This window comes from Typopeltis vanoorti, chromosome 22 (assembly GCF_054136105.1).
Source record: "Typopeltis vanoorti isolate ZY-2024b chromosome 22, IOZ_Tvanoo_1.0, whole genome shotgun sequence".
NCBI lineage: Eukaryota > Metazoa > Arthropoda > Arachnida > Uropygi > Thelyphonidae > Typopeltis > Typopeltis vanoorti.
In genome coordinates, this window is record NC_143570.1 from 77025229 (window position 1) to 77033611 (window position 8383).

Consider the following 8383-nt stretch of genomic DNA (forward strand, 5'->3'; position numbering starts at 1 on the left):
TTCAATACAATTTATATTCAAGATTTTGCATTTGTAATCTTTTTTGTGATCAATATTTCTTATCAATACATTCAAAATGAAACTTATATGAATAAGCATATATTTATTAATATTCATTAAGCGCTGAAATACGCAAGAAGTAAAATTTGTGAACCAACACCAATGTGTGATTTTTTTCCATTAAAATATAAGAACAAAAAAGAAATAATAAATAATAAAAATAAAATATGTTTCTTTTAAGATTAAAAAAATCTACTTAGTCTTAAAACATCTTAAATTTGTTTTCATTATTTCACAGCTCCCTCAAAAAAACTTATGGCCTCCAAGGGGGCCGTGGCCCACAGTTTGAGACGCGCTGATCTAGAGCATATGTGGCCAACAGCAGGCCCACAGGCTGTATACAGCCCATAACGTGATTTTGTGCAGCCTGTGGCAGGATAAAAACTATATTAAATTATATGGATTATCAATTTAGCTATTAATTTTGACTGCAGATTTTCTGATTGATATACTAGTTATATTCATTATATCTGATGACAGAAACAATTTATATTCTCAACACGGAATCAAAATTGCTTTAAAAAGATTACTCAATTTATAAAATCTACTGCTTCTCTGTGCGAGTTGTAGTAGTGGAAGTGATAGATTTCTATGTGCTCCAGAATAACGCATTATTGAAAGCCACTTGCTCTGCTCTGGTTACAGTGATCAGTTATTGTTGCAGTTTGTGTCCCCTGGTCAGTTACTTCAGCCTTTGTGTACTATGAGTAAGAAACGTAAGATCTGTGAAGAAAACAGGTCATTTCAGAAGAAATGGGAAAATGAATTTCTGTTTATAAACAATAAAGACAACAAACCACAGTGCCTTGTGTGTTTGCAAGTATTGTCTGTGCATAAGGAATATAAACCTCAAACGCCACTACATACAGCACCATGCCACTAAATACCAAGAATACGTTGGACAAGTATGTACTAAAATTATACATAATTTGAAGAGAAAGGTTAGTGCTCAGAAATCTATTTTTACTAAACCAAAGATGGCAAACATCAATACAAAAAAGCTCACTTTTGGCATCGTTTGTTGTAAGCGCAGAGATAGCAAAAAAATCATTATCTGATGGTGAATTTGTAAAACACTGTTCTGTGAAAATGGCATGTGCATTTGGGGAAGGTAAAATTGCCAGTGAGTTTGAAAGCATCCCACTATCAAAACAAACTGTAACAAAAAGAGTCGAGGAAATGGGTTCTCACATATAAATAAATTAAAAAGTGTTATTAATTAAGTTATAAATATAACTTATATTTAATTTATCAATGAAGTATTTTATATTGTTCTCCCAGTAGTAAAATGATTTAACAAATATAGTAATTCAATACATATAACTATTGCCTTGAAAAAATGCAGAGTTTATTTTTATTTCAGTTCTGTCTAAATGTGTGTGGCCCGTGAAGCTACCACTCATCATATATTGGCTCATATAGAATGAAGTTGGCAACACCTGATCTAGAGGAAACAATATTAAATTGTATACTAAGGTAAAGAGGAGGAGTTATATGGATGAGTTACAAAAGAAGAAAATAATGTGGAGGGTATATAAAGAAAAAGGAGATCAGCAAAGGCATAGGCAAGAAAGATTACCAGCATGGCAAGGAAGGCAAAATCAGATTATGAGAAGATCTAGCCGAGCAAGCCAAAGGAAATCCCAAAGAGTTCCTTCGATATGTGGCAAGTAAGAGGAAAACTGACTATGGAAGATTAACCTTAATGAGTGTTGATGGTCACAAGGAGACAGAAGCAGATAAAAAAGTTGAGTTACTGAGTGACCACTTTGAATGGGTATATCATCCTAGTGAGATCACTGCTTTAACCTATGTGACACACTAATGTGTGAACAGAGGTGGATGAACTGAAGGTTCTTAGAATATTGCAGAAGATCAATGTAAATACAGCTGTGGGATTAAATGGGATATCAGCTCGAGTTTTGCAAGTAAGTGCAAGGGAAGGGAAGGGAACTGGCAATGTCTCTGACTTGGCTGTTTCATTAAAGTCTCACCCTTGGTAAAGTTTCAAGGGAGTGGAAAGAAGGCAAAATAATTCTCTTGAATAAGGTGAGATTCTAAGACTACAGTAGCAAATCACAGACCAATCAGTATCTCAGGCATGGTGGTAAAAGTAAAAAAAAAAAAAAAGAATTCAAGAATGGCTGGATAAAAATATGATACCATATGAGGAACAACATGGCTTTGTGAAGAGTCAGTCATGCCTTAGAAATTTAAAATCTTTTTATAATAGAATAACAGCAAACTTGCATAAAGGAAATGGCTATACAGTGATTCTTCTGGATTTTGCAAAGCCATTTGACAGAATACCACATGGAACTCTGTTATGCAAATTAGAACAAATGGGGATGGATATGATGCTAGTTAAGTGGATATGAGGATGCCTGCTGGACAGATATCAAAAAGTGGTATATGGAGCGATAGAATCGAGGCAAAAACAGGTGACTAGTGATATGCCACAAGGTTAAGTGCTGGGACAACTACTGTTTAATTTGTAAATAAACGATATAGGAAATAACCTGAAAGGAAATATTCAGTTGTTTGCTGATGATGAAAAATTAGAGTCATTGTAAATCAAAGCAATGTGGAGAGCTTGCAGGACAATTTACATAGGCTGTCATTATTGGCAAAACATCATGAATGTCAGTTTAATGTGGAGAAATGTAAAGTTATGCATTTTGGGATAAACAGATTACAATCTGTATACCACATTAATGGAATGGTACTCCAGGAAATAGATGAAGCTAGAGATTTAGGGTTGGAAGTTGAATATTAAAGTTTAAATCAGATATTGCTAAAATTGCTAAAGCAGCTCATAAGATTTACTTGCCTACTAAAGAACACACTAACAAGCAGACATAAGAAAATTGTTTTTCCACATCTGGATTACTATGCTCAAGTCGCCTGGGTTTCTTGAGGATGTGGAAGCAGTGGAGAGGATTCAGAGGCGAGTGACCAAGATGGTGAGGGTTCGTGAATTGCAGAAGTAGGTTGATAGAAGAAAGAGAGGGGATATGATAGAAACATCTAAGTTGCTCAGAGGGTTTTATAGGACAGATGCAGGAGTAATGTTACAGCACTTGGCTACAGCAACCAGAACAAGGAGTCATCCCTGGTAGTTGAATAAATGTGTGGTTGGTAGAGGTGTGAGGACTAGATTTTTTGCTTGGAGAGTTGTGAATGAGTGGAATGGGTTGCCAGAATCAGTGATGAGTGCTTTGTCTGTTAATGTTACTTTTTTGTGTAAGTTTTCTTTTTCAGTATTACTGTATTTATTTATGATTAATTCATGATTTTCACACATGTCTCTCACTTAAGATCTACCTGGCCCCACCCATTGCTTCAACAGTATCCCTGCATAATACTATGCCATGGCTTCCAATATTCACAATCTGGCAGGATAAGTCCCAGTAGATATTAACAGCTAAATAAGGAAATTGCCCAATGCATTCAAATCAAGTCAATTATGATGTGAAGCTAGCCTGAATAACTACTGTAGTCCTGTACAAACTCTTGAATGGAGATTCTGGTTCTTTTGTGTTTGCCAGGCCACTGAAATGCATCATTCACAATACAAGAGAGGAGTGATAAAAAATGAAATAATTTAAATGTAAAATATAAGAACTTTTTCTTCTGACTAAATGTATCATCTTTGGGTTTCCAATAGGACACCTGATGTCATTTTTCTGATGCTGATGAAAGCCATCACCTAAAATTCTAATGGTACTTACTTCAATAGGGTGGTATGGTTCTAAGGCTACAGCACTCAGCTTCCGCGAAAATGCCACACCATAGAAAACTAGGGTTGGCTTGTCCGGCTAGGGGAGACAATTATTGACGCAACTGATGTGAGAAAAGTGAACAAAATGGGTTTTGAAACAATTTTTAAAACCCATTGAAAGTACTGTAATCTGGACTTGACAACTGCACTCGTAACCAAACAGCCTACAGAACGCCCAACAAAGTAAAACAATGAATAAAAAAATATAATATAATAAAATGAGAACCATCAGCGTACCTCTTTTAAAATCTGACAATCTCTACAAGCAAGTTCCTCTTTCATGGTATACACACAGATAAGAATTTCAACTATCCAAATGAGGAAAATTGCTTAAAAGAGAAAAAACCTGCATCACAAATATATATTATTTAGTGAAACTACTTCACATTTTCTGAATAGAAAAATTAAGCACGTATAAATTAATTGTAACATTGATTTCATACACAAATAACTTTTCTTGAAAATAAACAAACGCATGCACAACGAAACCACGTTGTACAAGTTGGATCTGAATGTCAACAACTTCCAGCCGACTTGCATTACAATTAGCACGAAGTAAGCCCAACTGTGTATACCAATTCCCATAAATCAACGAAGAAATGGAAATATCGCGATAATTCACGAAATTAAAAAATATGAAAGCCAGTTACACTATGTAAGAAGACACTGAATCTGGTTATTGTATAAAAATGAGTTGCACTGTGAGTCGTATAAGTAAACAGACACGTGATAATAGTGAGGTTTTGGAACGCTTTTCCATTGCGTGTCTAAAATGAGACCACGACATTTCGAGATAGCAAAACTCTTGGATATGACTGCAGTTCAATTTACGAATTTCCATGGCGAGCCATCTTAAAACTAGAGATCAGCCCAAATAACGTGGAAGTAGTTAGATAGTTGGATGTAAGTCGTTCCGTGGTTCACATACTGTAAAAAACCAATTCCATCATTCACAGACACCATCCCAGAGATAAAAAAAAGCCACCGATTAGTTATATGCGGTGACCGATATCTCCAATTAACTTTGCTTGGCGAAACAATAGCGCTACCCATAATCAGCTATGATCTGACCTCTTATCACCTGATTCCACTGCAGTGGCGAATTCTCCATGCTTGCTGCGCAAGCTCATTAATTGAGAAAGCGGTAATATTTATTTGTTAATAAATACATGCATTTATAAACATTCCATAAAAAAAAATCAGCTAACGCCTTTTTATTCCGTATGTGGGAGTAGGCGAGGCCATTTAGCCCTATCTAACTTTTGGAGACTGAGTGGGCAGTTCAATCTCCACTGGTACCAATCAGAGATAGATGGCTCAAGGCTATCACTAATTAAGCGGTACTCAGTGAAGAGAGACGGCTCAAATGTGCCGCCATCTTGTGGTCCCTAACCCTAACACAATATATTTAATGTCTGAAATAATGTGGGTTCTACGGTCGATTTTCTTGAGTTTACAGGACGAAAAACCCGAGTTTCCGGGAGGAAAACCTGCTTGCCCGTGCCAGAGATCGACTAACTCGGGAACCGGTCGAAAAAAGGCTTAGAAAAATTTCCTCTAGTCGCCGAATAAACTCGAAATCAAGTCTTCCTTCGTGCGGTGAAGCGCCGTGGTGTGCAAACGCTACAACTGAACTAGTATAATTAAACTGTGTAACTGAACTAAAAAAAAAAAAAAAATCAGCTAACGCCTTTTTATTCCCGTATATACGGGAGTAGGCGAGGCCATTTAGCCCTATCTAACTTTTGGAGACTGAGTGGGCAGTTCAATCTCCACTGGTACCCAATCAGAGACAGATGGCCCAAGGATATCACTAATTAAGCGGTACGCAGTGAAGAGAGACGGCTCAAATGTGCCGCCATCTCGTGGTCTCTAACCCTAACACAATATATTTAATGTCTGAAATAATGTGGGTTCTACGGTCGATTTTCTTGAGTTTACAGGACGAAAAACCCGAGTTTCCGGGAGGAAAAACCTGCTTGCCCGTGCCAGAGATCGACTAACTCGGGAACCGGTTGAAAAAAGACTTAGAAAAATTTCCTCTAGTCGCCGACTAGACTCGAAACCAAGACTTCCTTCGTGCGGCCTAGCGCGGTGGTGTGCAAACGCCACATCCACTGAGCTACACAGGTAACTGAACTAGTATAATTAAATTATATGTGTATGTATATAATTATTTGACATATAATAAAGTATTATTTGACATTAAAAAACATTTAAAATTATTATTATACGAACACCTCCATGGAGAAAAAAGATTCATCAGGAAAAAGCCAATATATCTGTGCAATCTATCATACCTATACCTCTCATTGAACCCATTAATAGACCAAGCACTCAAAACTGATTGTGGTGACCCAATAACTCTTTCACAACTCTCTAAGCAAAAAATCTATACTTTTATTAAACTTCCAGGGATGACTTCTTGTTCTCTTCCCTCTAGCCAAGTACTGAAACACTTCTCCTGCATCTATCCTATAAATTCCTTTAAGCAACTTAAATGTTTTTATCATATCCCCTCTTTTTTTCTCTATCAACCAACTTCTGCAATCAACAAATCCTTCAATATCTTCTGGTAAGCAGCTTTCCACAGGCCCGTCACCATTCTATTCACTCGCTTCTGAATCCACTAAACTAATTCCTCTTCCCCCAGGAATGCGACCAGACTTGACCACGAAGTATGCGACCAGACTTGACCATGGTGATCCAGTGGGTGTGTCAAGAGGAATAACAACTTCCCTATCTCTACTAGTTAATGTGTTCTTCAATAGCCACTTAATCTTATTAGTACCCTTAGGAATATATCCTCTAATCTTTGACTTTCTGTCTACCACCACCAGTAAATGTTTAGCGTCATCTATTTAATGGAGTATGGTGCCATGAATGTGATACACGGCTTATAATCTATTTATCCGAAAATACGTAAATTTACATTTCTCAACATTAATCTGATAACCATTAACCTTTTGCCATATTGACATCCTACACCCTGCAAGCTCTCCAGATTGCTTTGATGAATTATTACTCTACCTAATTTGGCACCATCAGCCAACAATTGAATATTTCCATTAACTTTTGCCCATACTGACAGCCTATTTAAATCTTCCTGCAAGCTCTCCAGATTGTCTTGATTAACTATTACTCTACCTGATTTCGCATCATTGGCAAATAACTGAATATTTCCATTCAGGTTATTTCCTATATGGTACATGTACAAATTAAATTGAAATTGTCCCGGCACTGAACCTTGTTGCACACCACTAGTCACCTGTTTTTTTTGCCTCGATTCTGCCACTCCACATACAACGTTTTGATACCTGTGCAGCAGCAGCTACTGGGTTATCCACTTAACCAGTGTCATATCCATCCTCATTCGTTTTAATTGGCCTAACAGAGTTCAATGTGGTATTCTGTCAAATGCATTTGCAAAATCATCAGATAATTATATACAGGGTGTATAATTTGGAAAGCTCTGCATGTGATTATTAAGCAATATATTTAAGAAATCGTGTGCATTATATAAATATATATATTATATGTATTATATAAATTGAATGTTTAAAAAAATATATCAGCTAATCCTTTTTATTCGAGTATACAGGGAGTAAGCGTGGCCGTTTAGCCCTGTCTAGCTTTTGGAGACTGAGTGGGCAGTTCAATTTCCACTGGTACTCAATCAAAGTTAGCTGGCCCAAGGCTATCACTAATTAAGCGGCACGCAGTAAAGAATGAAGGCTCAACAAGTGACGCTATCTCGTGGTGCCTAACACTAACACTCGTATATAATGTTTGAAATAATGTGGGTTCTACGGTTGATTTTCTTGAGTTTAAATTCTATGTATATGTATATAATTTATTTCACAGATAATCAAGTATAATTTGACATTTAAAAATTAGACATTTAAAATTATTTTTATTATTATTACTATTTTAAGTTGAAAGTATTCCCAAGTAACCCTACTTACCAGGTCGAAGACAGTGATAAAAAATTCGACGCGATCGGCTAAGAAGAAACCAAATTTTTAAGTATTGATAAGTGAAGAGAGAGATCCGTGGTCAACAACGAGCGAAGAACAAAGAACGTCGCCATCTTTACAATCACGCCATGGCTGCCCGAGGGAAGAAAGGTGAGTAATGAAGTGTATCAAATACCTGGAGGATTTATCGACCGGCGAAAATAATATAATTTGTACGAAATGCAGTAGGATTCTACACTTAAAATATGCCAGCTTTTCAGAAACAACCGGGCAATATAAATATAAATCCGATGTAACACGCGAGGAACGGAAGTGCGTACCCTGTAGGAAGAACAAAGAAACGCACCTAAGGCAGCCACCTACGACGCAGCCGATTATACTGGAGGCAAAATAAGACAACGAACTGAACAGACAAAAATATGCAGGTGAGTCCTATAATTTCAACTCTTTAAATATGCTAATAGAAAACGGTCTAGAGACCATAAAAGCCAGCTTAGTAGAACTTGTGCAAGAACTCTTCAATAAACAGAATGAACAAATAACAAAAAAAATCTAGCGAATATGA

The 8383-nt window shown here is 36.6% G+C and overlaps 1 long non-coding RNA gene across 1 annotated transcript in view; it reads right to left on the minus strand.

Moving 5' to 3' along the window:
- The window catches only part of LOC150094494 (uncharacterized), a 66008-nt gene extending 61704 nt beyond the window's left edge, over nucleotides 1–4304 (minus strand). Inside the window, exon 1 of the long non-coding RNA XR_016550230.1 lies at nucleotides 4079–4304. This is a non-coding gene — a long non-coding RNA (uncharacterized LOC150094494). The remainder of the gene's footprint in view (nucleotides 1–4078) is intronic.
- Between the last annotated feature and the right edge of the window lie 4079 nt (nucleotides 4305–8383).